Below are 26,444 nucleotides of genomic sequence, written 5' to 3'. Positions count from 1 at the left end.
TCCTCAGGATTTTTGCATTGGGCTACTCCAAACTCACTGTCAGATCACATGTCTGTGGCCACAGCATGAACCACAAAAATCATATATCCACTATTTCGTTTAGAATAATTTTTTTTCTTGTTTTCCTCCTCTAAAAACTACGTGCGTGTTATGGTCTGGTGCGTGTTATAGAGCGAAAAATACAGTAGTTTGCAAACGTGCCACTGAGATCTCGGGAGCAGGTCACTGGCAACAGGGTTGTTGGTTTTGTAACGGGATGTTCCCTGGGGTACAAACTGGATTTTGCATGCCAACAACGCCATGCAGATACTGCAGGAAAAAACTTGTGTGCATGAGGAGCACTGGTCGCACATCTGGAAGCGCCCTAGTGGGACAGCAGCTTCTGGCAATGTGATATCAAAAGAGTAAAGGGCAGTCATTTGCTTCAGATCAGGTCTACACAACTTGTAGCCCTCTTTAGGCTAAACCCGCCCTCGCCTCTCCTTCCCTGTATTTGTAGTTCTAGCAGACAGTAAATGCAGCACGATCACCAGCCTTCTCATGGGCTGCGACAGATGCTCGTGGGATGCATTTTGAGCACTGGGGCACTTTGGTCCATCCATCCCTGTATCTTCCTCAACCCAACTTGTATCAAGCCAGCCAGCAGACAGATGACGCTTCTGGTGACTCATGGGAAGTTAAGTATATTTTGGCACAGCAGATGTGCACATTGGCTTGCGTTCTGGCACTTGTAGATTGATTGAGGCATGCTCGGTCCAGTCACTAAGTCTAAGCCTCTTTCTTCCTGCCAGATACAGCCTTGGGTCCTTTTTATCGGCCTAGAACACATTTATCCTTAATGCACCTTGTTTCAATAGAATGGCTCCAGGCAGCGTTTTGCTGCGGAGGAGGCAAAGCGGGACAGCTGATCTTGTTTAGCCTTAAGTCTTCGGGGAAATCTCTTTCTCTGCCTGGCGAATAAGAGATGAGGTGGTCAAAATTACTGTCCTATCCAGGACGGAAGATTAATACCTCAATCTAGGAGCGAAAAAGGAAAAGGAAATTAAGCCGAACTTGTTTCTGTGTTGCCAAGGAAAGACTTCCGCAAGCTACTGAGGAAGGGGTGGTTGAGATCCTGTGAACAATGCAGTGAACAAAGTCTCTTTTATGAGCTGGACTGTAGTGCAGTGGCAGACCTACATTTTGGGGGGCACTGAAGCTTGAACTGATATGGGGGCCCCTTCGCCACCAACAACAAGGGACTCAGCTATACAGCTGCAAATAAAACGTTTTAAGTATGTTGTAAAGTGCATTATACAAATGTGACACTAGAGGGTGATGGTGAGCTATGACAAATTTTATATATATATATATATATATATATATATATATATATATATATATATAAATTAAAAAGCATTTTCACAACGTTTTTTATATGTGTCTAGATTCCACCAAGGTCTGGGGAACCACTGCTATCTTCTTGATGGGGTTGTTCCACAACATACCACCACAAACGCACACACACAAAAAGCTACATCATTTCAGATTTTGATTAAAATTGCTGCACTGGATTATCTCACGTGTCAAAGCCACTGATGTGAATAAAAATTTCCTATGCCTTATAGTTTTCAAGTTATGGAGGGGGAGTGAAAATTAGAAAAAAATAGGGAAATATTATATGCAGGCATGATGCATTTTTTTGTCAATTTTTAAAAGCAATGTGAACTAAAGTAGCTTTTGGGCCCCCTCCAGGAATAGGAGCTCTGAACTTTAAGCTTCTTTAGTTCCATTGTAGAGCCATCTCTTCTGTAGTGCTCTGGGTTCACAGTCATTGTCTAAAGCAGGAGTTGGGAATCTTTTTCAGCCTGAGGCGACATTCGTTTCTGAGAAACCTTCCAGGAGCTGGCAGGGCCAAAGGCAAAAATGGGCGGAATGTAAATTTTATCCATGTACAGAAAGCTAGTTTGTCCTCTGTCCAGGCAAGCAAGAGTCGTCGTCAAGAGTTCTATGAAATTCCAGCCAGGAAGAAACACTCAAACAAGGTGTGATGCAAAGCTTGGGTTGCCATATTTCAAAAAGTGAGCTTTGTTAGTTTTGCCCCAAAGTTGTTGAGCTTTTTCTGCAAAATCTAAAAAAAGAAGAAGTTTTTGAGCTATTTTTAAGGAAATTTGCCAAAAACTAAACTTCTGACATGGGTTGCAGTACATCCAGAATTTCCCAGACATTTCAGTGATTTCCACCTGGACACTGTTGCCAACAGCTGAATTCTGCCTATGTCTTGGAAATTCCAGACATATGGCAACCGTAAGCAAAGCAGGTGAAAGGTCTTACCTGGAGAAGAGTCTGTAGGGCCATGTAAGAGAGGCTTGTAGGGCTGCATTTTGCCTCCAGGTCTAAGCATGAGAACATCTAGAAGTTATCCACAGAAGCCAAATATTACCAGCATCCCCTCTGCTGCTACCAAACTGTACATTGGCTCCAAATGGCAAATGTAGAACCAGGGAGGAGTGATGGGTGCCCCGGTTGCAGAACTTCTGGGGTGCTGCAAGGGGTGCTGCAACTATGGCATCTGTTATGTATTGAGTTGAATAGTATCCAAAATGCAGCAGTCTGATTGGTCCTAGAACAATAGGATTCAGAATGCAGCAGTCTGATTGGTCCACAGGAGCCACCCAATCCAGCTCCAGGTGGAAGTGAATCCGCAACCTGATTGGCCTACAGGAGAATCCCGGAATTAGCCAATCACGTGGGGCCCATTGTGTAAATAATGTATATAAAGCAGACATTCTGGGGGAACTTCCATTGCTCCTCACCACTATGAGCTGAATAAAGAGCATGAAATCCTCTCTCGACTCTGAGTATATTTCAGCATCTAACAGAAGGTGAGAGGCGAGGGGCAGCAGATTTAGGTGTCACACAGGCCACCACTGAAATTTTAGATGCCAAGGTCTGCCACTGCAAATGGGGAGCGTGCAACACAGCTAGTCTGCGACTGCTTTGGACTGTGATTCACAGCTGCCTTGCAAGAGCTGCCTGTCATGGATCAAAACTGCTGATGCATTGGAAGCTGAAGCCCCATCTGAATGGCAGAATCTTCTTTGTAGGAGAAGGCAGCTGTATTGCAGTGTGCAGCACCTTTCATGGGGCTGTGAAGATGGCATCAGCAGTCCCACATGTGTACATTCTTTGTACCTGCGAACACAAATAGCCCAGATGCACACTCGTGCAATTATTCACAGGTAACTAACTTTCGGGGACGCGGGTGGTGCTGTGGGTAAAACCTCAGTGCCTAGGACTTGCCGATCGTATGGTCGGCAGTTCGAATCCCCGCGGCGGGGTGAGCTCCCGTCTTTCGGTCCCAGCTCCTGCCCACCTAGCAGTTCGAAAGCAGCCCTAAGTGCAAGTAGATAAATAGGTACCGCTCTGGCGGGAAGGTAAACGGCGTTTCCGTGTGCTGCGCTGGTGCTGGCTCGCCAGAGCAGCTTCATCACGCTGCCCACGTGACCCGGAAGTGTCTCCGGACAGCGCTGGCCCCCGGCCTCTTAAGTGAGATGGGCGCACAACCCTAGAGTCGGATACGACTGGCCCGTACGGGCAGGGGTACCTTTACCTTCTTAACTAACTTTCAGTGAGCATGCTGTCTGCGAACCTGCACGGACAATAGCTGAGCTGACCAAATCGGCAAGCGTACAGTCTTCCACGCAAACACTTGCATACGCTTAGAGGCAGCTTGTTTGTGTGTTCCGTGTAACAAATGAGCAAGCCTTGCTCTTCGAGATAAGCCTGATGCTAGATAACACACCGCTGTGAAAGAAGAGTAGAGGTATTACCGTTCTTTCGATTGCAAAATTGAATTATTGCCTCGGGCATTATGCTGAAGGTTCTCCTGCTTCCATATAATCTCCGGATATGGAGAGATCCATTATTGATACTCTAGGCGTGGGTTGCATTAAATTTTTCATGACAGCTAATTTCAATAGCACCTTTCATTGCACAGTATACACTCAACCCACCAGGGTCCTCTCTGTGCTTCCCTCTCTCATGTCTCGAGGCTGACAGATGGATAGCAGCATGCAGCTTGCCTCGCAAGAGCCGGGTGTCGAGCCAGTGAAGAATGGCCACCTCCATCTTGCCTCAATTTCTCAGCGTTGGGGAACCAAGCTATTTTTTACCTTCTGTCATGCCAAGTGCCCTCCTTCTGTATAATGTGCTGACAAAGGATGGCAATCCCGTTCTTTTTCCCAAGGTGACAGAATTGTAGAGGACATAATGATACAACTGCGTTTGGCTAAAGCGGTGTACGTTTCCTTCGGAGTGAGTCCCACTGAACTGGGCTGTAAGAAGAAGAAGAAGAGTTTGGATTTGATATCCCGCCTTTCACTCCCTTTAAGGAGTCTCAAAGCGGCTAACATTCTCCTTTCCCTTCCTCCCCCACAACAAACACTCTGTGAGGTGAGTGGGGCTGAGAGACTTCAAAGAGGTGTGACTGGCCCAAGGTCACCCAGCAGCTGCATGTGGAGGAGCGGAGACGCGAACCCGGTTCCCCAGATTACGAGACTACCGCTCTTAACCACTACACCACACTGGCTCTAGGAAATCTGGGGCTAGGAAATCTGCAGAATGAATCCCTGATAGCAGGACAGAGGTGAGGAGAGGGAAACCTGCAGTCTTTACATTTTAGGCTGACTTGTAAATCCCTCCCCGTTCCCATGAATTGGGCCCAGAAAATAAACTGACAATCAGTGCAGCTGTTTTAAAATGGGAGTTACCTGAAACTTGTTTTGATGAATTGGAAGAGCCGCAAAAAGATTCAATTGAGCACATGGATTGATAATATGGACAGATTAGCTACATGCGAACATATTGCATGTCAACGCAAAATAAGAATGGATAAATATGAAGAAATCTGGAACAAATATTTAAGCAATAAGTCGGATAGTGGTGGGAAGTAGGGGGAGGAGAGAGAGGTGGGAAAATATTGTTTAAAAAGGTGTAGTCGTAGGTATATCAGTGTATTCAAATCTGAACTGTCAAATTGTGTTATTATTGTTATTATGGGTTTTGTTGTATGTGTCTTTTGCGGCTGATGTTTGTATCGAAAAAATGATTAAACAAATTAACCCTTGAACACTTTAAAAAGGGGGGGAGTTACCTGAGTTCTAAATGGAACCCCCAGCCAGTAAATCTGCATTTTGGACCCACCTGAAGTCTCCAAATCATCTTCAAGAGCAGCCGCACAAAAAGCATGTTGGGACCATCCGGTCTGGAGGTTACCAGAGTATCATAGTGCTGAGCTCTTCAGCTGTAGCACAGACCCACTCAACGAAGATGAGGGCACCCCCTGATTTCCCTGTATGACTTCCCCTTTAGCATATCTGGAGTCAGAGATACCAGTCTTCCAAAATTGTAGGGGTCTGGCATGATTAGCGCATGTGTGATGCCACACACAAAAGGCTCGTCTCCCAACACCGTGCAGCCCACTGCAGTCTTCCACGACATCGTTTCTTCTGGATGAGGCTGAGCGCTCTGGCGGAGCCGGGTACTGTAGCTCTGCTGTGCGTCACAGAGAAAATAATGATTTTTGCTTGCTCTTTTGCTTCTGCTTTCTGATGCCTTAATGTTTCCATTAGTGCGCTTAATAAGGATGTGGCACACTGCACTAAGTGCACCATTGGTTTACTTTAAATGTGCCCATAAATCGTTGCATTCCTGAAACTGTTCACCCCTTTCTTTGGGGGGTCACTCATTGAGAGAAAAAGGGGAGGCCACTGGCTTGCAACTGGCTGCTTCTCTCTTGCTTTGGCAGCCTCCTGTTCACAATTCCCTGCGCACTGGCGATCTTTCGCCCGCAGCAAGGATGGAATTTGGCATTTGCTAGGGGTTTCTGGAGTGAGGCTGAGGTTTCCAACCAAAAGAAGCCTTCTATGGGAGTAAACAAATTGAAAGAACAAACAGCCAGAGACCACACATATGGTTAATGACAACATCTTGCAATTGGAAATGGCAGATGCTGTTGAAAGAATGGCCTACAGGAAGAGTCGCAAGCTGTTTTTGTGGAAGGCTTGTGGCTCTGTACCGGAGCACACACTCTGCATGCAAAAGGTCCCAGATTCAGTCCCTGGCATCTCTGAGTTGGGTTGGGAAAGGCTGAAGCTTCAGAGAGCCACTGCTAGTCAGATGAGCTAATGGCCGCAGTGGCGTAGCGTGGGGGGTGCAGGGGGGGCCGGCCGCACCGGGCGCAACATCTGGGGGGGCGCGCTCGCACTCGCAGCTCTCTGCCCCCTGCTAAAATCCACGGGTTAGGGGGCGCAAATTACTTGCCTTGCCCCGGGTGCTGACAACCCACGCTACGCCACTGAATGGCCGCGATAGACGGGCGCTTCCTGTGCTGCTTCGGTTTTGACTTTTGTGCCACAGTAGGTACAAACATGTGCTGTAATGAAGACAGAGAAATCTATTCTCACTATATTGCATCAGAGAGACTGTGACCACCCTCTTTTCACGTTTTCCACCTGCAATTTGTTCTCTCTTCCCCCACCAGTCCAGCTCGTGGGTCCCCAGTGATTCTTCCCCTGCTGAACCATCCTAATCACTTTCCATAATTAATCCATTTTTTTTAATGATATTTATTAAAATTTCAAAAGAAAAAGATTACATTGATAAGAAAAATAACAATAGAAAAAAGAAAAATACAAAGTACAAAAAAAGACAATTAAAAACAATTCCATCTTTTCATCACTTCTCTTACATTTACTTGTTTCCCGGACCTCCTCATACCTCCCTTTTTTGTATTCCAATTCAATTTGTTAGTCCAGCAATTCCTTTCCCTCCTTTTAATCCTGATCTTTAATCTTAATATATTATAGCATTAAGTTTTTACATATTGAAAACCAATTTTTCCATATTCTTTTATACCATTACAGCTAGAAACCACTTAACTTCAATCCAACATCATTCTAACATTCATTAATTTTACAATATTTCTGTAAGTAGTCTTTAAATTTCTTCCAATCTTCTTCCACCGACTCTTCTCCCTGGTCTCGGATTCTGCCAGTCATTTCCGCCAATTCCATGTAGTCCATCATTTTCATCTGCCATTCCTCCAGTGTGGGTAGATCTTGTGTCTTCCAATGCTTTGCAATAAGTATTCTTGCTGCTGTTGTAGCATACATAAAGAAAGTTCTGTCCTTCTTTAACACCGATTGGCCGACTATGCCCAGGAGAAAGGCCTCTGGTTTCTTCAAGAAGGTATATTTAAATACCTTTTTTAATTCATTATAAATCATCTCCCAGAAAACCTTAATCCTTGGGCACGTCCACCAAAGGTGAAAGAATGTACCTTCAGTTTCTTTGCATTTCCAACATTTATTATCGGGCAAATGGTAGATTTTTGCAAGCTTGACTGGGGTTATGTACCACCTGTATATCATTTTCATAATATTCTCTCTTAAGGCATTACATGCCGTAAACTTCATACCTGTGGTCCACAACTGTTCCCAGTCAGCCATCATTATGTTATGTCCAACGTCTTGTGCCCATTTAATCATAGCAGATTTCACCGTTTCATCCTGAGTATTCCATTTCAGCAGCAAGTTATACATTTTTGACAAAATCTTAGTTTTGGGTTCTAACAATTCTGTTTCTAATTTTGATTTTTCCACCTGGAAGCCGATTTTCTTATCCAAATTGTATGCCTCCATTATCTGATAATAATGAAGCCAGTCTCGCACTTTATTTTTTAGTTTTTCAAAACTCTGCAGTTTCAATCTGTCTCCATCTTGTTCCAAAATTTCCCAATATTTCGGCCATTTGACCTCCATATTGAGCTTTTTCAGAGCTTTCGCTTCCATCGGTGACAGCCAACTTTCCATAATTAATCCAGAGTGCCAGTGCCAATGGGATTTCTCAGTGGTGGAACTTGGGCTCTCAGATTTCAGTGGTGCCTCTTAGGGTTGCCATATTTCAAAAAGTAAAAACCAGGACGTCCTGAATTAGGTTTTTTTTAAAAAAAAAACAAACCACCAAAATTGTTGATTTTTTGATTGACTTGCCTAAGATCCAGGACAAAGCGCTGCCTTTCGGAAATTCCCTCCAGACCTCAATTCCACCTTTGAAATCCCAATAATGTCCAGAAAAATCCAGGTGTATGGCAGCCCTAGTTCCATTCTAAATAATAGTTGTGGCATCCCTTGTGCTCCCCTAAATCCACCTCTGGACAAACCTTGGCCCCTGGCCCTTTGTCAGTATCCCCTGCAAAGGTTAAGGGGAGAGATCCCTACCCAGGCATAATGTTAGTGAATAATGCTAAAGGCTGGCTATATGCCTTCAACCCAACACAGTTACCCCAAGCTAGCTGTCTGGCAGTCAGAGCTATATGAAAAAAGGGCTTTGTTTGCCTTCTGCCCTGTTGTTAACTGTGCAAACAAGCAGTTATCTTATTTACAATGGAAATGCTGCACCTTTACTTACTAGGGGAAAAGGCTGTGTTAATAACCTATTCTGGGATTTCAGTACTATGTTTGGAAGTAGTCCAGCCTTTTCCGATGCAGGTCTCCTCTTTCATCACAACCTGCAACAGAGGAGACCTGCTTCTGATTGTTTCCTTTATGTGTCTTCCTCCTTTCTCTTTTATTTTCTTTTTTTAAAAGAATAAGCCCAAAGGTTTTAATGATAGTAAAGACAAAATCCAAATGCTGGTGGTTTTCCTTAAGCTAGACCAAGATACGCAACCAGACCTATCCGTTGAAGATCAGGCCAGAGCCATGGTCCCCCGTGGATCACTTGAACATTGTTGAGGGTCTTAGCAGACCGTTTTATGGCTCTTCTGCTGGTACTCTTTGAATTCCATAGATAAAACATAACAGAAATAGAAGAGTTAACAAAAACACAATTCAAAATCAATATGCATTGCAGTAGTCCAAGAGGGAGATAACCAGCGCATGTACCACTCTGGCAAGACAGTGCACAGGCGGGTGGGGTCTCAGCCGGCATATCAGATGGCCCTGGACACAGAACCTGTGTCTCCCTGGACAGCTGTGAATCCAGTATGACCCCCAGGTTGCACAGCTGGTCCTTCAAAGTATAGTTACTCCATTCAGGACCAGGAAAAGTACACTACAGGGGAGGGGTAAAAAGCAGCTCTTTAGGACCACCAGAATTCCTATTGCCTAGTGTCCAAACTCACTTATCCATCAGACTCCTGAGGTCACTTGTTGGATGAAAGCACTGCAAGCTGGAAGCAGCCAGGCTGACTCATCTCAAAGAAATTGATAAGGTACCTAAACATTTTGCTTCGTAACTTTCTTTTTAGGAGTACAAGACACACAAACTGTCTCTCTCTTTCTAACAAAAACTCAAAGTCTGGGGACCTTTCTGGCTGTGGGTCCAGGACATCAAGACCCGCTGCTCCAGCTTCTCATCGGCCCTAGTCCTAACCACAGGCTTAGCCTAAAGGGCAGAAGGACGGAGGGGGGGGGCACAAAAGTTAGACTAACTATTAGGGTAGCAGAAAGAACTGGTCACATGAAGCTGATTAGAACTTTTAATTGATAGGCACTTGTATTATCAGCTGGGAGAGGATTCTGTTGAATGGAACATTCTTATACATATGTTATCAAATATTATCAAAGATTGCTGCATTCCCTGCTGGCTCGTCTGCTACCGCCAGGAGTGTGTCACCTGTGTTGAAATAAAACTCAGTTGCCCATCTTGCCAGCTTCTTTGCACAGAATATGGGGTATGGCCAACCTGTCTCCTCTCAGGCAGCAAAAAGTCCCTGCAGAGTTATCCTTATGGGGCTATCCTCTTGCAGTGGAAATTTAAGTTTCTTCCTAGTGTGGAGGCTTGATTGGTTAATTAGTACTGCTACGGGGGGGGGGGGAGCAGAGTTTAAAAATAAGGAAACCTGGACGCATTTCAGGACAGCTGGTGAATGATTTATAAATCTACAAATAAGGAAGTGGCTGAGAAGAGGAGGGAGGAGAAGAGGCAAGCTCTTTGATCCGCAGAAAATCACAAGCCTGGCTCTCCCCATTTATGTGAATATGAAGTTAGTGTGTTGATAAAAAAAGGAGGAATGGAGGCATAAATACATTTATGGAAGAATGGAAAGGTTAACTGAGGGAGTTGCATGTTATATTTGTGGCAAAATAATAAAACAGTTTGCATAAGGCTGCAGCTGCCCTTTTATTTATCATTTTTGTTTTGACTTTCAGTTTTCTCCATTTTCTGGTGGTGGGGGAGGGAATAACTATCCAGCCAGGGTGTTGGACCTAATTAAAATATACAAGTATTTAGCATGCATGGTTTTTATTCTTTAAATCTCAGTCATGGCAAGGGGGATAAAATGAGAACTTGGACCATGGCACAGGAAGGGCTTTTTAACCATTTCCCCACACACTGCTCTCTGAAAAATAATCCTGCCCCACGCTGTTATCCTATACTTGTTCATCTTGCTTTTTAAAGATATGGCAAGAAAGGTTCTAAAAAGAAGGAAACAGTATGCAAGATTCCATAAATTCCATATGAATTTAGCTTCCACATTTGACATTAGTGTTGTTCACTTATTTTGTTTTGTATGCCTATGACTCCTGCCAGTCTTAATAATATTAATAATATCTACCGAATAACCATTAGTTACATCACACTTATTCCAATATCTCCAGATAGGACCTATACCAAGACTGTGATAATGTGCACATTTAACTGAATAGGTTAAAAAGCAGATCGTCCATTCATTAAAAACTTAATTGATGGGCGGTCATAGTGGCAGTGCACCCAAGCTAAATAAAACTATGCACAATAACGAGATGAAATGTAATATACATATCTTTTGCACAATGAATGTGACAAAACACTTGTTTTTCTAAAAGGGGAAAGATTGTGTGTGTTCTAACAAAAAGGAACACTAGAGGGCACCAGACATCTCCCTAGAATCTCAACATCCCTATTTCAGGTACGTTTATTTCCTCAATACTGTATTTTGTTTACATAGATCTCTCCACTCACCACTGTGTTTTAAGAAGAGCATTGGTATGGTCTGGGGTGTTTTACCTGGACCCAGAAGCAGTGGCGTAGCGTTGGTTGTCAGCACCCGGGGCAAGGCAAGTAATTTGCGCCCCCTAACCTGTGGATTTTAGTAAGGGCAGAGAGCTGCGAGTGCGAGCGCGCGCCCCCCAGATGTTGCGCCCGGTGCAGCCGGCCCCCCCTGCACCCCCCACGCTACGCCACTGCCCAGAAGAGAAGAGTTCAAATTCCTGCTCATCCATTATTACCATTAGCAAGATACATCTTGGGCTCTTTATGGAACAGAGAAAATGTTGTAAATCTCCCTTAAATGGTTTTGAGGCTAATGTTGGTAAACTACTTTCCCCACTATGCAGATAGGGACAGGATAGGTTCTTACTGGCTGGTGTCAGCAATGACACGGACCAGGTTTATCCCCCACCTAATTAGTGGTGTCCCAAAATGTATCCCTTTTAGAAGAACATAGAACTGAGGATCAACCTGAGTTTTGTAGATTCTCCTCCCTAGGCAAACATGTCCCATTCATTCTTATGGGATAGTTATAAATCACTACACTTGAAGATGGGAGAACTTGCAATTGGGAAAACAGAGTCCGACAGATCACCTGTTTGCAGATGTTTAATGGGTAGGGGCGCAGGTGGTGCTGTGGTCTAAACCACTGAGCCTAGGGCTTGCCGATCGGAAGGTCCCAGACGGAGTTTCCGTGCACTGCTCTGGTTTCGCCAGAAGCGGCTTAGTCATGCTGGCCACATGACCCGGAAAAACTGTCTGCAGACAAACATCGGCTCCCTTGGCCAGTAAAGCGAGATGAGCGCTGCAACCCGAGTCGTTCACAACTGGACTTAACTGTCAGGGATCCTTTACCTTTTAATGGGTGGTTAGGAGAGCTGTAGGGACACGGGTGGCACTGTGGGTTAAACTACAGAGCCTAGGGCTTGCCGATCAGAAGGTTGGCGGTTCGAATCCCCACAACGGGGTGAGCTTCCGTTGCTCGGTCCCTGCTCCTGCCAACCTAGCAGTTTGAAAGCACGTCAAAGTGCAAGTAGATAAATAGGTACCGCTCCAGCGGGAAGGTAAACGGTGTTTCTGTGTGCTTAGAAGCAGCTTAGTCATGCTGGCCACATGACCCGGAAGCTGTACGCCGGCTCCCTCGGCCAATAAAGCGAGATGAGCGCCGCAACCCCAGAGTCGGTCACGACTGGACCTAATGGTCAGGGGTCCCTTTACCTAGGAGAGCTGTGCTATTCCACAAGGCAGCGGAATTTTTGGACCAGTTTTCCTTCTTCTAGATGGGCTGCCTTCCCAGTGGATGAGCCCCATCTGCCCCTTTACAGCACATGCAGAAAGCACTTTCTTAACCACTGGACTCATTATTGGTCTTGTCCAACCTGCCAGAGCTTGTCTTCACATGCAAAGAAAGTCCCTAAGCAACCAAAGGTTTTAGATAACATTGGCTACCCTCACCTGGTTTAGCCAGCTGGTCAGTCATTCCTGCGGTGGGGCTGCTTCTAGGAGCCACAGGTGAGAGCCAAGTGCAGAGTGGTGACCAAAGGTGGACATACTACTCCAGCAGAACAGTGTCCCCCCGCCAGTTACTACCCCTGCCCTAGCACCCCAACTCTCAAGTGCATGAAAAAACTTGTGTATTCATTAGGCACTGCCCCAATTACTTAGGAAGCCAAAACATCCTTGCCTGACACCGAAATGAAAAAGTTGGCACCAGATAGATCTCCCTGGGGAAAGTGTTTGATAGATGAAGCTACTGCAGAAAAAGCCACCCCCCTTGGAAGTGATATGCAGAGCCTCAGGTAATGATCTCAGGCTCTGGGGCAGGTTCATATGCAGAAAAGGGACAAGCTGTGGGGGTGATAATGAATTGGCACTCTGCACGTGTCAAGCTTCAGAAGACCTAGCATGAAAGTGTAAGAATCAGAGAAACGTTGAAGTAGAAAGGGTTTGGTGGCTGCATTCTTTTTGCAATTGCTGGGCTTGATCCTAAGAAGTTACAACTTGCTGCACTCCATAAAACATTTTTTTATGCACGGGCCAACACCTATTTCTAATTAAGCAAAACCGGTTATGAGACAATGGTTATAAAATGATTTTTTTAAAAAATTAATTGTATTTTCAGTTTCTACTTTTTTCCCTTGGTCATTTTGTGCATGTGATAAGAAATACAAGAATAGATTGGGCACTTTTTTCCCAGAGGGGAAATGGTTCAACCCAGAGTGATTTCTTCAAACAATCTTTGTAGTGGCTTAAACTGCAAGTTCGTAGTTTGTTATGTAAGAATCCACTTCCTGAGCAGCAAGAGGCCTATTAATATTGTTTTGCATTTCCTGGGGCCGGGCTTCTCAGTTTATTAGAGGCAAAAAAAGACACAAAACTCTCTATACAAAGTTCTCCCATTCCCCCCTCTTGTTTTTAAAAGAAACCGGAGACTCTGAAATGCAGTGTTGGGGAACAAGGACTAAAGTTCCACTCATCTGTGAACATTAGCCATGCAGTCTGGGGGTGGTGGGAGTGCAACAATATTTGGGTCACAGGTACGTTATCACATATTTCTTCCTCTTTATACCTTCCAGCAGGGGAGAAGAGCAAATGAAGACAGGTACTGTAGGGAAGGAATGGCACAACCCTTTCTCAAAGCTCAGGAGCTTAAGAAACAGTGGGTAACCTTTTGCAAATGTCAACTCGGCCACTTCGTGTGATCCACTTGGTTTATTTTATGCCAGTGCTGCTACACTGAGCAATGCCACAATGTGTTGAATAGCTGTGGGGCTGTATTAAAAGATGAGCAAACGGCTGTTCCTGTCGAGTTCAGTTTGTGCTTTGTGTTTACTTTTTTAACAAGACGGTGCCCTTAACCAGTAGAGGGCCCCATCTGTTTGCATAGGGATGTGCCAAGGAAGTTCTGAAATGCCTTTCCAGCTGCAGTTTCCACATAGCCCTTGAAAAATCAGATTAGAGGCACAAAAGCAAAGCCGAACAATAGGCATTCCTGTCAGCTGCTTCTGTGAACAGGATGTCTTGGGAGCTTGTGTGAGCTGTTTCAAAGTCCTTAGTAAATAGCCAGACACATAGACAGCATTTATTCAGTTTTATTGCAGGAAGGAGAGTGTATTTCTAACATCTTTCATTCCAGTTCTAAGTCTGTTATTATATACTGGCAGGCAATACTTGAAGGCGTAGCAGCTCTAGAGGACAGGGTGCCTGGATTTTCATTACTGTCTAGGAGGAATATCATCAGCTCTCAGCTCTTTGGTAGCCTATCGCCAAAACCATTTATTTGTGAAAATACATGAAAACAAAGCTGAAAAACAAAACTTCAGTTTGACTTACCATTTATCACCCCGTAAGGCGGCAAGTTTTGTGGTTTTTCTAACTTCCTGTTTACAAAACTCTTCACATTAACTTGTCTGCTAGGAAACCGCTGCCATGTTCTAGAGGGCAAATGCAGGATATCTGGGGTGTTAGCCAGACCTTACTGAATAAAATGGGAGTGCTTGCTGTTTCTCATTTATTGATGAACAGTTCAAAAGTCCGTGAATAAAAATTCTTATTTGCACTATTAAGGGGTTATTCACCCATGCATATGTATCACTTGATGACTTGCTGCAGGCTAAGTATGTTGATCTTTAGGTGAGTAAGTCTCTGCCTGGAACTTTCACAGATGCAGGTCATTGCTTGATGATGGGGTTAAGTTCAGGTATGAACCAAGGCTTGGCAAGACTAACACATGTAAATTCCACTCTCTTTCCTATTTGCCACCATGCCAGAGCAAGCAGGACTGCTTTGTCCCACAGCCTCCAGGAGTGGAACACGGAGAGGCATAAGTTGGGAGAAGCCAGTTTCACTTCACCGAGACACAGTCTCGGTGTTCTTCGGCTATGCAAGCCAGCAATAAAGAAAGATGGGGGGTGGGGTCTGTAAGAGATGGAATTTAAAATGGAAAGTTTCTCTGACAAGTTCAGAGAACTCCCTTTGCTGCCTTCAAGAGCTCTGAGAAGTATGGGAGGGTAAGAAAGAGTTTAAAGTCTGCCTTGAGCTCACCCAGCGAGTTGAAAGCTGGACAGGGACTGCAATCCTTCCTCCCTGGTCCAAGGCCAAAACTCTTATCAGCTCCCCAACACCAGTGTTTTGAAGTCTAGACATAGTTGAGAAAAACTCCCACCTCATTGTGGTAATTAAATTTAAGCAAAAGATAAGGAAATTGAGATTACGACAGCCTTGTCCAGCAGCAAGCACAGCGGTAGCACAAGCTGTGGTTTGCTCTTGCTAGAAGTCTCAGCTTTTGTTTACAGTATTTGCCTGCTTAGTTGCACAGGAAAAAATATCTTAGCAACAGAAAAATCAACTTCTACCTCCCCGTGGTCTTTTTTTTCTTTCTTCGTTTCTCTATCTTATTGTGTTATTGCTTCTCTCACTTGCTTTTAAACTTGTACTTTCTGTAGAATGGCTGGGTGCATTTTAGAGCCGTCAACCACGTAAAGACCTTTGGGCCTGCATTCATTAACTTGCCTTGTTCTTTTAGCAGCACAACAGCTTCTTCAAGCCTTCTAATGTCTGAAGAACTTGAAGCCTGCCTTTCGGAACAAATCACGTGTTCTTCTCCTTCTGTTGCATATACAAGGAGAATACAGCTTACTCCAGCAGGAGAAAGGGGACGGTGGATTAATGGACAGGACCTTGCACAACTCTTCCTAGTAGAGCTTGCCCAAGTTTCATCTTTGTAAGCACCACATATGTACCAATGCAGGCAGCCGTTTTACCTGCATGTATAGCCATTTTTTTAAAATTTTTTGAGATATGGGTTTTCTGGTATATCAGACTTATACAATATAGTTTAATAATAATAATAATAAGTGTCACACCTGCCCCCCCCACCCACTCATGAAGGGGCACCCTCACCAAAGTAGCAGGCAATATAGTGTTAGATGGCACCCAGCAAAACACAAGAACCCACCCCACACAATTCACTTCAGTATGCCCACAGTTGAGCCATATACAACTGTATGCCCCCCCATACTGTTCAGAGCAGGAAAATCCACATTAAATTGGGGGAGGGGTGAAGGCTGCCAGTTGGATGAGGACATCATGTTGACGATGCAAAAAAACATGCATACATGGGATGCAATGAAACCAATTTAAACTGCTGTGTGTACAGTTTTGACAGCCATTTGCCCAAGGTCACCAGTTGCGCTTGAAGAAGAGAGATTTGAACCTGGTATTCAAATCTAAAAGCTGCCACTGAAAAGAGCAACAAAACCTGAGGCTACTTTGGTTAATACACGGGCATCTAGAATGTAGCTTAGGGCTGAAGAAATCCTCCTTTTACCAGAAATGAAATCCACATTGTTCTACTTTCAACTCTGCTAAGACAGCTGTAATAGAGAAGATGAAAGAGGGAGATGTCCTTCTGCGCTTTCAATGGGACAGGGCGAAATTAAACAAGTGTAGCTTTGCAACCACACTGATCGAGGTGAAAAGAATATGTGCACCTCTTATGTTTCTTCTACCTCCAGCCATTAGGGTGAGGGGAAAATTGCAGCCCTTTAGAAAAAAAGGGGGGGGGGAGATGCTTTTGTACAGCTGCAAACACTACACTGGCAAATTTTCTTCATCCCGGTTTCCCCTCCAGTGAAGTTGTGTGAGTGGCACAGCTAGAGAAGGGTAAGAAGCTGTGACAGGAGGCTGCCCGTCACTCAGCCTATGTACTGAAAAGGCTCCAAAGATGTAACAGGAAGCACAGCAATCTTGAAACTAGGCTGCCACCTAATTGTTTCCTGATGGCGGGAGGGGGAGAACATCTCTCAAAAGGAAATTCCCTCCTCAACCCCTGCTGCTAACATTCCTCTATGCCAAACAAGATTTCCATCTCTATGAACCCAGTATCGGTTTCAGCAAAGCCAACAAAGGAGTCTCAAACACACCACCACTGCCCCCAATATCTGTAATGAAACTCCAGTTCTAAAGCAGATACAGGGGCTTCCTGTTTGTTCCCAGACCCAATTCAAGGTGCTCATCTTTTTGTGCAAAGCCCTAAACAACTCAAGTCTTCTTAGTCCTCCTGGTAGTACCACCACCTTCACAGAAGGGAGAAGTAAAAAAACACACACATTTAAAATAGGATACATGTCCCAATTGTCAATTATGGATGGAAATAAAGCAAAGACATAAATATAGCTAGTTACAAAAATATTACCAAATATATTCCAGGACAACCATACACATGCTTCCTAGAGCAGCCGCCATGGTGGTGGGAGCAGCATGAAGAGAGGATGGGCAAGGGGAGAAAGTCATTCCCCCCTCTCCTGCCCTTGGAGGGGGGCAAGAATGCAACCTCCACACAAATTGGGGGTTGCCTGTACACCAATATTTCGTTCCATCAGTATTCATGGTGCTTTAACACATAAAAGGGGAAATGTTCCTGCCCAAGGCCCTTGCAATCTCAAATTTAATCTTTTTTGGGGAGGAAGCAGAGGAGAGGAAGGACGTAGAGGCAGGACAAGAGCAGAACGAATACGCAATTGTTAGTTCCATGTGCTTAGGCTTGACTGTAATAGGGCAGGGGAACTGGGCTGTTGAATCAAAGGCTTTGTGGGAAAGATGGGCTTTGAAAGTAGCAAGTGAGATGGAATCGTACAGGTATTCCAGAAGGCAGTGCCAAGCTCACATGGAAGAGAACTCTTCCAACCAGGTGTAAATGTTTGTCACAAGAATGTGCAGAAGGAAAACACAAGTAGGGACAAAACTAGCAAGTCATTTAGTGTTCTGCACTTGGGGGCATTTCTACAAGTTGGAACTAGTGGATGATATGGGAGAGGCTCATGTTTTCTTCACACTTTGTAATGGCAGGGCCTATTCACCATACACACCCTGCAACTGCAGGCAATTCAAACTTAGGTTGATGTAGCAAAATGAATGTTGAAATCTTGCATTTTTGCACACTGATTAAGGTGGTGCAGAACAGAAGATGTTTATTTACAGTGGTTCACATAAGCCAGCCAGCTACTGATTCTCTCCCCCCCCCCCCATGCAATCTCTAACATATAGTGGTGCAGTTAGATAATTTTAGATTCTGAAATTAAATATTGTTAAGGAAAAAGCAAGTGAGTTCAACTTTTCTCCATTATCTATCCTTGAAAGCCCATTGTTCTTGTGAGTAGAACTCCAAATTTGTTTCATTCCACCTTATCTCCACCATAAATATAAAGGTAAAGGTACCCCCGACTGTTAGATCCAGTCACGGACGACTCTGGGGTTGCAGCGCTCATCTCGCTCTATAGGCCGAGGGAGCCAGCATGACTTAAGCTGCTTCTGGCGAGCCAGAGCAGCGCACGGAAACACCGTTCACAGAAAACAGTGCAGGCCTCATGATCCCAGCAACTCTTCCCACTAGGTCTTGCTCCAATGAGGCAGTTGCAAGGACTGAAGGTCCCCGCCTTCCCAACATGCTCTAAGGCTCCTTTTCTCCAGGGTTTTCCCCACCAGTCTCAAACTGCATCTGCACACAACCAATCTCTGCTCTGCTCTTTTCATTTCTCCCTGTGTTCTAGGAGACTGGGGGGGGGGGGAGAGAGAGAGAGAGCTGGTTGCAGAAGGGGGACACTCCCTGGATTCTTCAGCAGCGTGTCTCAGCTGTCTCTTGGTCAACCTCCTCTCCAGTCTCTGCATCTGAACTGCTCTCTGCTGCAGCCTCTTCCTTCTCACTAAACCCTGTTGCCTATTTTGTTTCCAACACCTCCTCCTCCTCCCAGTCTGCTCCCTCTGACCACTCATTATCATTGTCCCACCACCACACCCCTAGCTCTTGGGCCTTCTTCTTTTGCTGGTTCCCCAGCTGGTGCCTCACACGATTCCTGAATAGCTGACTCTAAAAATTCCCCATGCTGTACCTCTCACTGGCAGATTCACGCCTTCTTCCAGTCTAGCTGGAATGGGTCCTTGAACTCTGATAATGCCTTTTGTTTACCTGGAGAGAAGGGTGTGGAGAGAGGGGTGTGGAAACTAGCCTGCCTACCGTACAAAGGTAAAATTTGTATTTGCTGCTCTGTGCACCTTTGCCTCTAAGCTCCACCCACCACAGTGGAATGTGACTCTTGGAAAGTTGCCCAGAAGGGAATGTAGCCTTTAGGCTTAAAACGTTTCCCCATCTCTGTTCTAGATCTCTAGAGTAGGGCCATCTATCAATAGCTAAAGCACCTTTATGGCTGCAAGGAGCAGCACTCTAGGGGCTGAGAAATTCCTGTGGGCTTTCACGGAACGGATTAGGCAACTCGTATAAGGAAGGCATAAGCAAACACTTCCTTACCTAACAAACACTGCATAAAAATGTTGCACAATTACACTGGACTATATTTCTAATGCTTACAGATTATGGGTTCCTACCACTTGTGGATTCCCCCCCACACACATTACACCACATGAACTATTAAGTTGTATTTCCCCCCCCCCTTAACTTTTGTTTTAAAATGTTTTTTGTTTCAACGAAACAGAAAGCCTAGGACACACAAAGGAGGGTTCAAGGTAACATATGGGGCTCCCCCCCCCTTTATCTTAACCACCACGAGAGACAGGTAAGAACAATAACTGGGCCAAGGTTACCCAGTGAGCTTCATGAGCATCCATCTATGCTATTGCCTGACAGGTTCCTAGTCTGACACACTAAGCATTATTCCAAACTGGCTTTCACTATAACTAAGATAGTCCCCAAGGCCTATCCTGTCCTCACAAGGGTATTCAGATTGCTACTCCAAAAGGGGTTTCCAGAAACAAGAAGTTCAACTTCCCTGATGCCTTCCCAGTTTAGTCATGGGAGCTCTTTCAGGAAAGAGTTGTAGCCTTCAATATGTTGCTGGATGGCAAGTTTTCCAAGCCTGCTTTAAGTCTTTAGACACCACACACTTTCACTTTTGCTGCGAGCCCTTAGAGATTAAGTGTGTGAATGCAAATGATATGGTGCCATAGATATCCCTACTTTTTCCCAAGTTCAATTTGAAGGTTTCAGTCTTGCATTATGTAGTGGCTGCACTAGTCTATGATAAACAGCATTTCCTTACCATTATAAATATTTAAAAGCGGCTGCATTGGATCACAACCATCGCCAGGTATCCTCAAGTCCAAATAATTTGGTATTTGGTACTTTTAACAAGAGGACAGATCCATTCTTTAAACAGATAGCAGTACAGTAGTTGTGTTCATGTTTAAGACTGGAATTCTGGCAGTAAGCACTCATGCTAGGTTCCTAACATTACTGCTTACATTTCCCCCCCTCTCAAAATAAGTTGAACTGGAGCCACAGAATGTTTTGAAGGCCATAATTCAAATACATACATCCAGCATGACCCAACTTTATCAATTGCTCCCAGCTGCATTCTACTAAACAGTTAGGAATAAACCACAATTTATTGTTTGTGGTTTGAAATGTTAGTTTGTTGGTAGATTGCCATTCAATTTACTTTACAATCGGAGCAGCTGTCTTACAGTGCAACCTTATACGTATCAACCCAGCCCAATCAAGCTGAATGGCACTTGCTCCCAAGTTAAGAGTACAGAATTGCAGTCTTACTTGATTTCATTCTCTTGAAGTAATTCAGGATTGCACTAGCTGGGATACAAGTGATTGAAGTTCAGAGGCTTTGCAAGATGCTGAGAACACCATCATGCACTTGTATGATTTCCTTTTCAAACAAGCAGCTTGGGAGCTGTTCAATGCTCTTGTCCCACCATCACCAAGGATGCCTCGCAATCCAGGTTTGTCACAGTTCTGGATGTTAACCTCACTATGGAAATGTGATGCACCGTTATTTGTTCCCCAAAAGTTGCAGACTTATGTGCACATCTAATGATGTAAAAAACAGTATCTCAGATTATAAAGTTAACAGGCTATAGTTACTGGCATTGTTTTAGCAGCTCCTAAAACCCTGACGTGCGAGCAGCGAGACCTATAAATGCTTCCAAAGTAGTCTGCTCATCCCTTGTGTTGTCAAGTGGGCCTTACATTTTCCCATAGCCTTAATAACAATGACAGAAGTAGCAACATGAAAATTGCTTTTAAACACCAGGCAAGCTTAAGTTAAATAATCCTCCAGTACCAAAAACCTACATCTAACCAAACCTCAGACTACAATGAGAAGGCCTGGTCATACCGCTTTTAGAATCCCATTGCCCAAATTTCAATTTTTTTCTTGTCTTTTTTGTTTGTTTGTTTTGGCCTTGTTTACATTCTATGGTCTTCCCTGTCAGGGTGGCTCAAACTTGCTCACCGCAGCAAATCTCAGCCAGCCTCTATTAAAGGTGATTTATCCAAGGCTTCCTCACAGTCTTGGAGCTGCAGGAGGCAAAGAGAGTTCTCTGCACCTGCCTCAAAGGGGAGAGCAGGGAGGCAGGCAGGCAGGCATTCAGGGCACCTGGCAAATACAAAGGAAAGTTAATATTCTTCTCACCATCACCTCTGAGCTTGAGGGTGAAGGTGAAGCAAAAGCTTCTCTGCATTTGCTGGATGGTCCAAGTAGCCACCAAACAGAGCCAAAGCTACCCTTCACTCTTAATCTGCTCCAAGCTGGGATTGAAGAAGGGGACAAGGGCTTCTTCTTGCACTGCATGGAATGCCCCACTTTTGAAGCTGTGGAAAAGATTCTACACAGTAAAAAAAGTTGGGAGTAAAAAAAACGGTAAGACATCACAACAGGAACACAACCAGCAGGGAAGAGTTAGAAGACCACTAATCCTCAAAAGTATTTTCAACTGGTATGTAAACATCTTACAAGTATGGCAAATTACCCTGGGAAGGGCATTCCAAAACTAGGACGGGGCTACCGAGAAATCAATTTCATAGTCACCCACCTAACCTCTGTAGGTAAATGCACATGAAGAGCCTCTCCGAAGCCTTCCTAAAGAAACTTGTCCATCTTATAAGGATCACAGTGCGCACAGGATATTCACATCTGCGGAATAGATTTTCCTGAAAATTCTCCAACACAACATCCAATCTGCTGCCACAATATCTGCATTTTTTCAGTAGGAAGATGTGGTCTATTTCTATTCCAAAACCATATTCTATGTTCTAAGGTCAGTACTTCACTACATTTGCTTGCCTGGCCATATTTGTTTTCAGTATATTCCTTCCAAACACAGTTCAGTACAAATACAAAAATGTCTTGTCCAAATCAAATGCACTTTTTTGGAAGCTGTGGTAAACATACAGGCAGCCCAAGTGAACTGTGCTGAGAGGAAGCCACCAGGTGTTTCTCAATTCAGCTAAATATACCCACATCTTTTAAGGAAGGCGTAGCTGAAGAGAGAAAACCAGCTTGAACCTTCTTTCACTCAAAATAGTCAGAAGACAGAATTTGAATACCTAGGGGTTTTTTTTATACTTTCTATATAAACTGTGACATTCTAGAGTTTAACTCTAACTCAAGGGTAGCTAACCTGTAGCCCTCCAGAAAGTAACAACTCCCATCATTGGCTGGAGATTATGGTTTTGGGAGTCCAACAACATATGGAGAGCCACACGTTCCCCACCCACCGTTCTAAGTGTTTGGCTCAAATGCCAATTTCACTTGACTGCCTTTACTTGGAAACAAAGAAATTTATACTGGCTTTATTTCAAGGGTTCACAGTGAACAGCAAGGTGAAGTATGAACAATTTTTGTGGTCCAAGTAACAATTTTACTATTCTATTACAGTCTTTTTACTGCAAACTATGTTACTCACCACCACCAAATTTCCTGTTACATTCACCCACACACAGAAAAGTTGAGCAAACTTATAGCAGTTTTGACAAAATAGGCAGTACATCTTGTTTTTGGAAATTCACAATGTCCTTCACTAGAGAAAATTCAATAAGTTGTCCTGGGTTCTGGAACTGGGTTCACTGCATGGAAAGAACTCATTTGCATTAATTACACGCTATGTGCCATTCATGGCATGGAAGGAATTGTGCCCACTCAGGGGCACACTGCTGGCCCTTATTGTTGGAACACCAACTTCAGAAAGGTGTTTCCCAAACTATAGCTTCCGCTTTTCTGATTATCCAAATCAGATTGCAAGGAGGACAGACACAACTATTTGGAAGAGCATCTTGCAATACCTTTGAAGTACTGCCTGTGGAGGTGAATGCTTATGAGTAACTTGCAAATGTGACATGAATTATTTTGGATGCACTGCAGCATGCTGGATTGTGAAGCACTTCTCTTGCACTTAATTTAGTAACTCTTTCCCCAAAGCATTAGAAAACCAATCAGATGTCTAAAAATTTCATGAACTAGAGATTTGTCCCAAGGCCACCTTGCATTGCTCTTGGACACAGATCACACTCAGAGTATAAACAAATCGCCGTTGTCACTGTGCCGTTTCTCTCCAAAAACCTTGTAGGGAAGCCCAGAGAAGCAACTCAACTTCTCCCTGCTATTTCACCTATAATTACCAGCTCTCAAAATATACTGGTATATTACTTTTTCTGAATATGGGCATTTTTGCATAATGGCTAAAGGTTCACCAAGATACTCGCCTATCTTGTGGAAATTGAACATCTTGCCTTGATGATCTGGGTGTCCTTGGTTATGGGCTAAGATAAATGGCAATGAAACAGGATGACTGAAGCACATAAACCAATGGTGGTAGTAACACCCTGTGGCTGAAGTCAAGTCCATTATGCAGTTTATCCAAATCTGGATGTTTCCCCCACCCATCAGACACTTCTCAGTCAGGATGTAACTTCAAGAGTTCCACTTCACCAAATGGGTTTTTTCAGTCTGAAAGTTCACATGAGCTGTGTCTGTCAGTCTCCACAAAAGCAGTTGTGTATCTTAGAATCAGAATCTTGAGTGAACTGGTTTAGTTCTTGGCTGATGTTTTTGGGTTGTACCTGATGATTCTGTCACACAAACTAAGAGTATTCCTTTGATATCTGGCAGAGTTCAAGACTTCTCTGTCTGAAATACTAATCATTTTTGGACTTACTGAAATTCCTCAAGGGTTTCTACTCTTCGTGTAACACTTAAAATAATCAATTCTTATTCAGCTGTACTTCTCCGCTGTACTTGAATTGCTGCCTCTACAAATAAATAATACCATCATTAGCACCTGGTACATAACACAGTATTTATGGGAATATGGTGCTTTTAGTTAAACACCTGCCACTTTTCAATACAGTGGCTCCTCCTCCCCAAGCTGGGTATATTGGGATTTTCCATGTGGTTTATTACACCTATCAAAGGAGCAGATCCTATCATTTTGGCTTTTAATTCTAAGTGAAGAACTAACTTCACTCAACTAGTGGGCAAATTTCAAGATCATGATTGTGCTGATGATGACTATCAAATTTCATGCCAGGTATTACTGTATTTCTGTTGTGTTCACCAAGTCCACAAACAAGCTGAAGTAGTTTTGGTCACCAAGCTAGCAATGAAGGAGAATAGGTTTATCTAATTACTTAGGCTTCAGGATTCATAAACAGTTGAAACTGCCAATAATACCACCTACAACAGACCAATCCAAGTCAAACATTTTTGGGGGCACAGTGGGCCTGTAACAAACAAAGCTAAAAGCAAAAGGTTATAAAATGGTTAGTAATCAAATGGGGGAAGGGTGAAATAAAAGAAGAAACTGGTAAATTTGGTCCTGAACTATTCTGACAATAGGTATGAATGGTCTCAGAAGAGTTCGTTACCAGTTTCTTCTTTTATTTCCCTCTCCCCTCAATCATCCCAGTGTGAAGCAAATTTTGTAAGGAGGAAATGTCATGCAAGCCACTGTTTGTCTAACACTTGAAGAGAAGCTGGGTTTGACACTGTCAAGGTTGCATCTTCCTGAAACATTAGTCTTCAAATAGATCTACTACAATTTTAAAATCTACAAAAAAAACCCATGTTAAACGTTACTTCCTACAGTGTTTTAAACTTGTATTCTGTTCGATAGCATGGAAAAGCAAACAGCACACTTTTTAAGAATTCCCCATTGTTATATGCTATTAAAAAAAATTCCCTTCAGAGCTGTAACTAAAGCAGATAACTTTAGCAACAAAATAAAGTTATGTAAGCAACTGGGCTTCACCCTCAGCTATAGCTTATATATTTTAGATTAATATCCCCAAATAGTCCTAACACTGGGGGCGGGGGAGGCCAAATGTTCAGGTGTCTGTTTTTAAATGTTACCACTGTAAAACCAAAAGAATCCAAGATCCATCTATTGATAATTAGGATTAACAATGCAGTTCAGCAACAAGTACATGCAGCACAACCTAATAATATTTTGGACTAGAAGAATGTAGGTTCTTCTTTTTTTAAGAGCACGCAAGTTCCAAGGGTATTTCCAGCCCTTGCTAATGATTAGTTAACAGCATTAAAAAAAAGTCAGGCCACATCCAGATATGGTCAAATATGTCCAGTCTGACGGGTTAGGAATGTGCCCTGTCACTTTAGGTTGCACCAAGTCATGTGTTTTCTTCAAAAAGAGTAAAGCTAAGAAGGTCTATCCTGTTACATTTAGCCTCTCCTTCACCACCGTCATCCTTGGAACCTAAAATGGAGATTAGAAATCTCCCTGCAAGGGGAGGGAGATCAGGATCTTCATCCATCAGTTTCACAGAAAGGCAGCTGCACTACACTAAAACCACCATGCTATCATCGATGACCAACTTCCTCCTTGCATCCCCAACACGGACTACGTGAAGTGTGTCATATTTTCCCTTGCAAGGCGCGGATGGGGCAGGGTGGGTGGGTGTCTGGAAATCCGGAAAACACTGAAGGATGGAGTCACTCTGCGCCACCACCAGCTGGCAAGAAGAAAGAGACCTTAATGCGGGTCGCACAAGCCGGCTAGCAAAGTGGATCCCCACCCGTGGGCAGGATTCCTAACTGCAGGGGGTCAGACTAGAGGACCCAAGGGACCCCTTCCAACTCTACCTCTGCCTTGCTTTACAGAACTACAGAACTGCAAACTGAGCCGAGCTACACGAGCCCACCCTCCAGTTTCTCTGCATTCTCAGTCCCGCGAACGCAACGGGCTCGCAGTTCGCGTCCCTCCCCCCCCTTGCCTTTAAGCCGCCGCGGGCGTCACGCGCTCCCCCTCCCCCCCCCCGCGCGTGGAAAAAAAAAAGGGAGCGAGAACTTTCCCTGGCAGAAGCGGCGGCTGTGGGGGGAGGGGAGGTCTCTGTCAAAACAGTCGACGCCCTTCGAGGGAGGAAGAAAAGACGCTTCGCTGAACAGCTGCTCTACGCTCGACGCGGGCGGGCGGGGGAGGGGCGTGTATGTGAAAAGAGGAAGGCAACCGCCGCGGCAACTGCCCCGACCGCACGGAAAGGGACTCCCCCTCCCCCCCTCACATCCCTGTCAAGCCGAAGAGCCACGGACGCCGCCGCCGCCGCCGCCTCCTCCTCCTCAGCCAGCTTGGTCCTCCGCCAAGCCCCACACAAGAATGCAACGCGGTCA

At 44.3% G+C, this 26,444-nt stretch overlaps 2 long non-coding RNA genes across 11 annotated transcripts in view; one reads left to right on the top strand and one right to left on the bottom strand.

The window, feature by feature from the left end:
* The window catches only part of LOC308486753, a 27,653-nt gene extending 11,527 nt beyond the window's left edge, over positions 1 to 16,126 (top strand). Inside the window, exons 3-4 of the long non-coding RNA XR_013991269.1 lie at positions 10,854 to 10,936; positions 13,593 to 16,126. This is a non-coding gene — a long non-coding RNA (uncharacterized lncRNA). The remainder of the gene's footprint in view (positions 1 to 10,853; positions 10,937 to 13,592) is intronic.
* LOC308486725 lies at positions 9,506 to 26,444 on the bottom strand. 10 transcript variants are annotated; one of them, XR_013991220.1, is made up of 5 exons: positions 23,525 to 26,444; positions 21,856 to 21,956; positions 21,456 to 21,634; positions 20,579 to 20,851; positions 14,093 to 16,391 (listed from the first exon to the last, which is right to left on the bottom strand). It is a non-coding gene; the product is annotated as an uncharacterized lncRNA (long non-coding RNA). The 10 variants fall into 10 exon arrangements; XR_013991223.1 differs by lacking the exon at positions 21,456 to 21,634 and adding an exon at positions 21,276 to 21,419; XR_013991224.1 differs by lacking the exon at positions 21,456 to 21,634 and adding an exon at positions 21,276 to 21,419 and having other exon boundaries at positions 20,579 to 20,792.

This window comes from Podarcis pityusensis (genome assembly GCF_964106645.2).
Source record: "Podarcis pityusensis genome assembly, chromosome: 10".
In the NCBI taxonomy this organism is placed as follows: domain Eukaryota; kingdom Metazoa; phylum Chordata; class Lepidosauria; order Squamata; family Lacertidae; genus Podarcis; species Podarcis pityusensis.
This window is presented reverse-complemented; position numbering and strand designations above follow the sequence as displayed.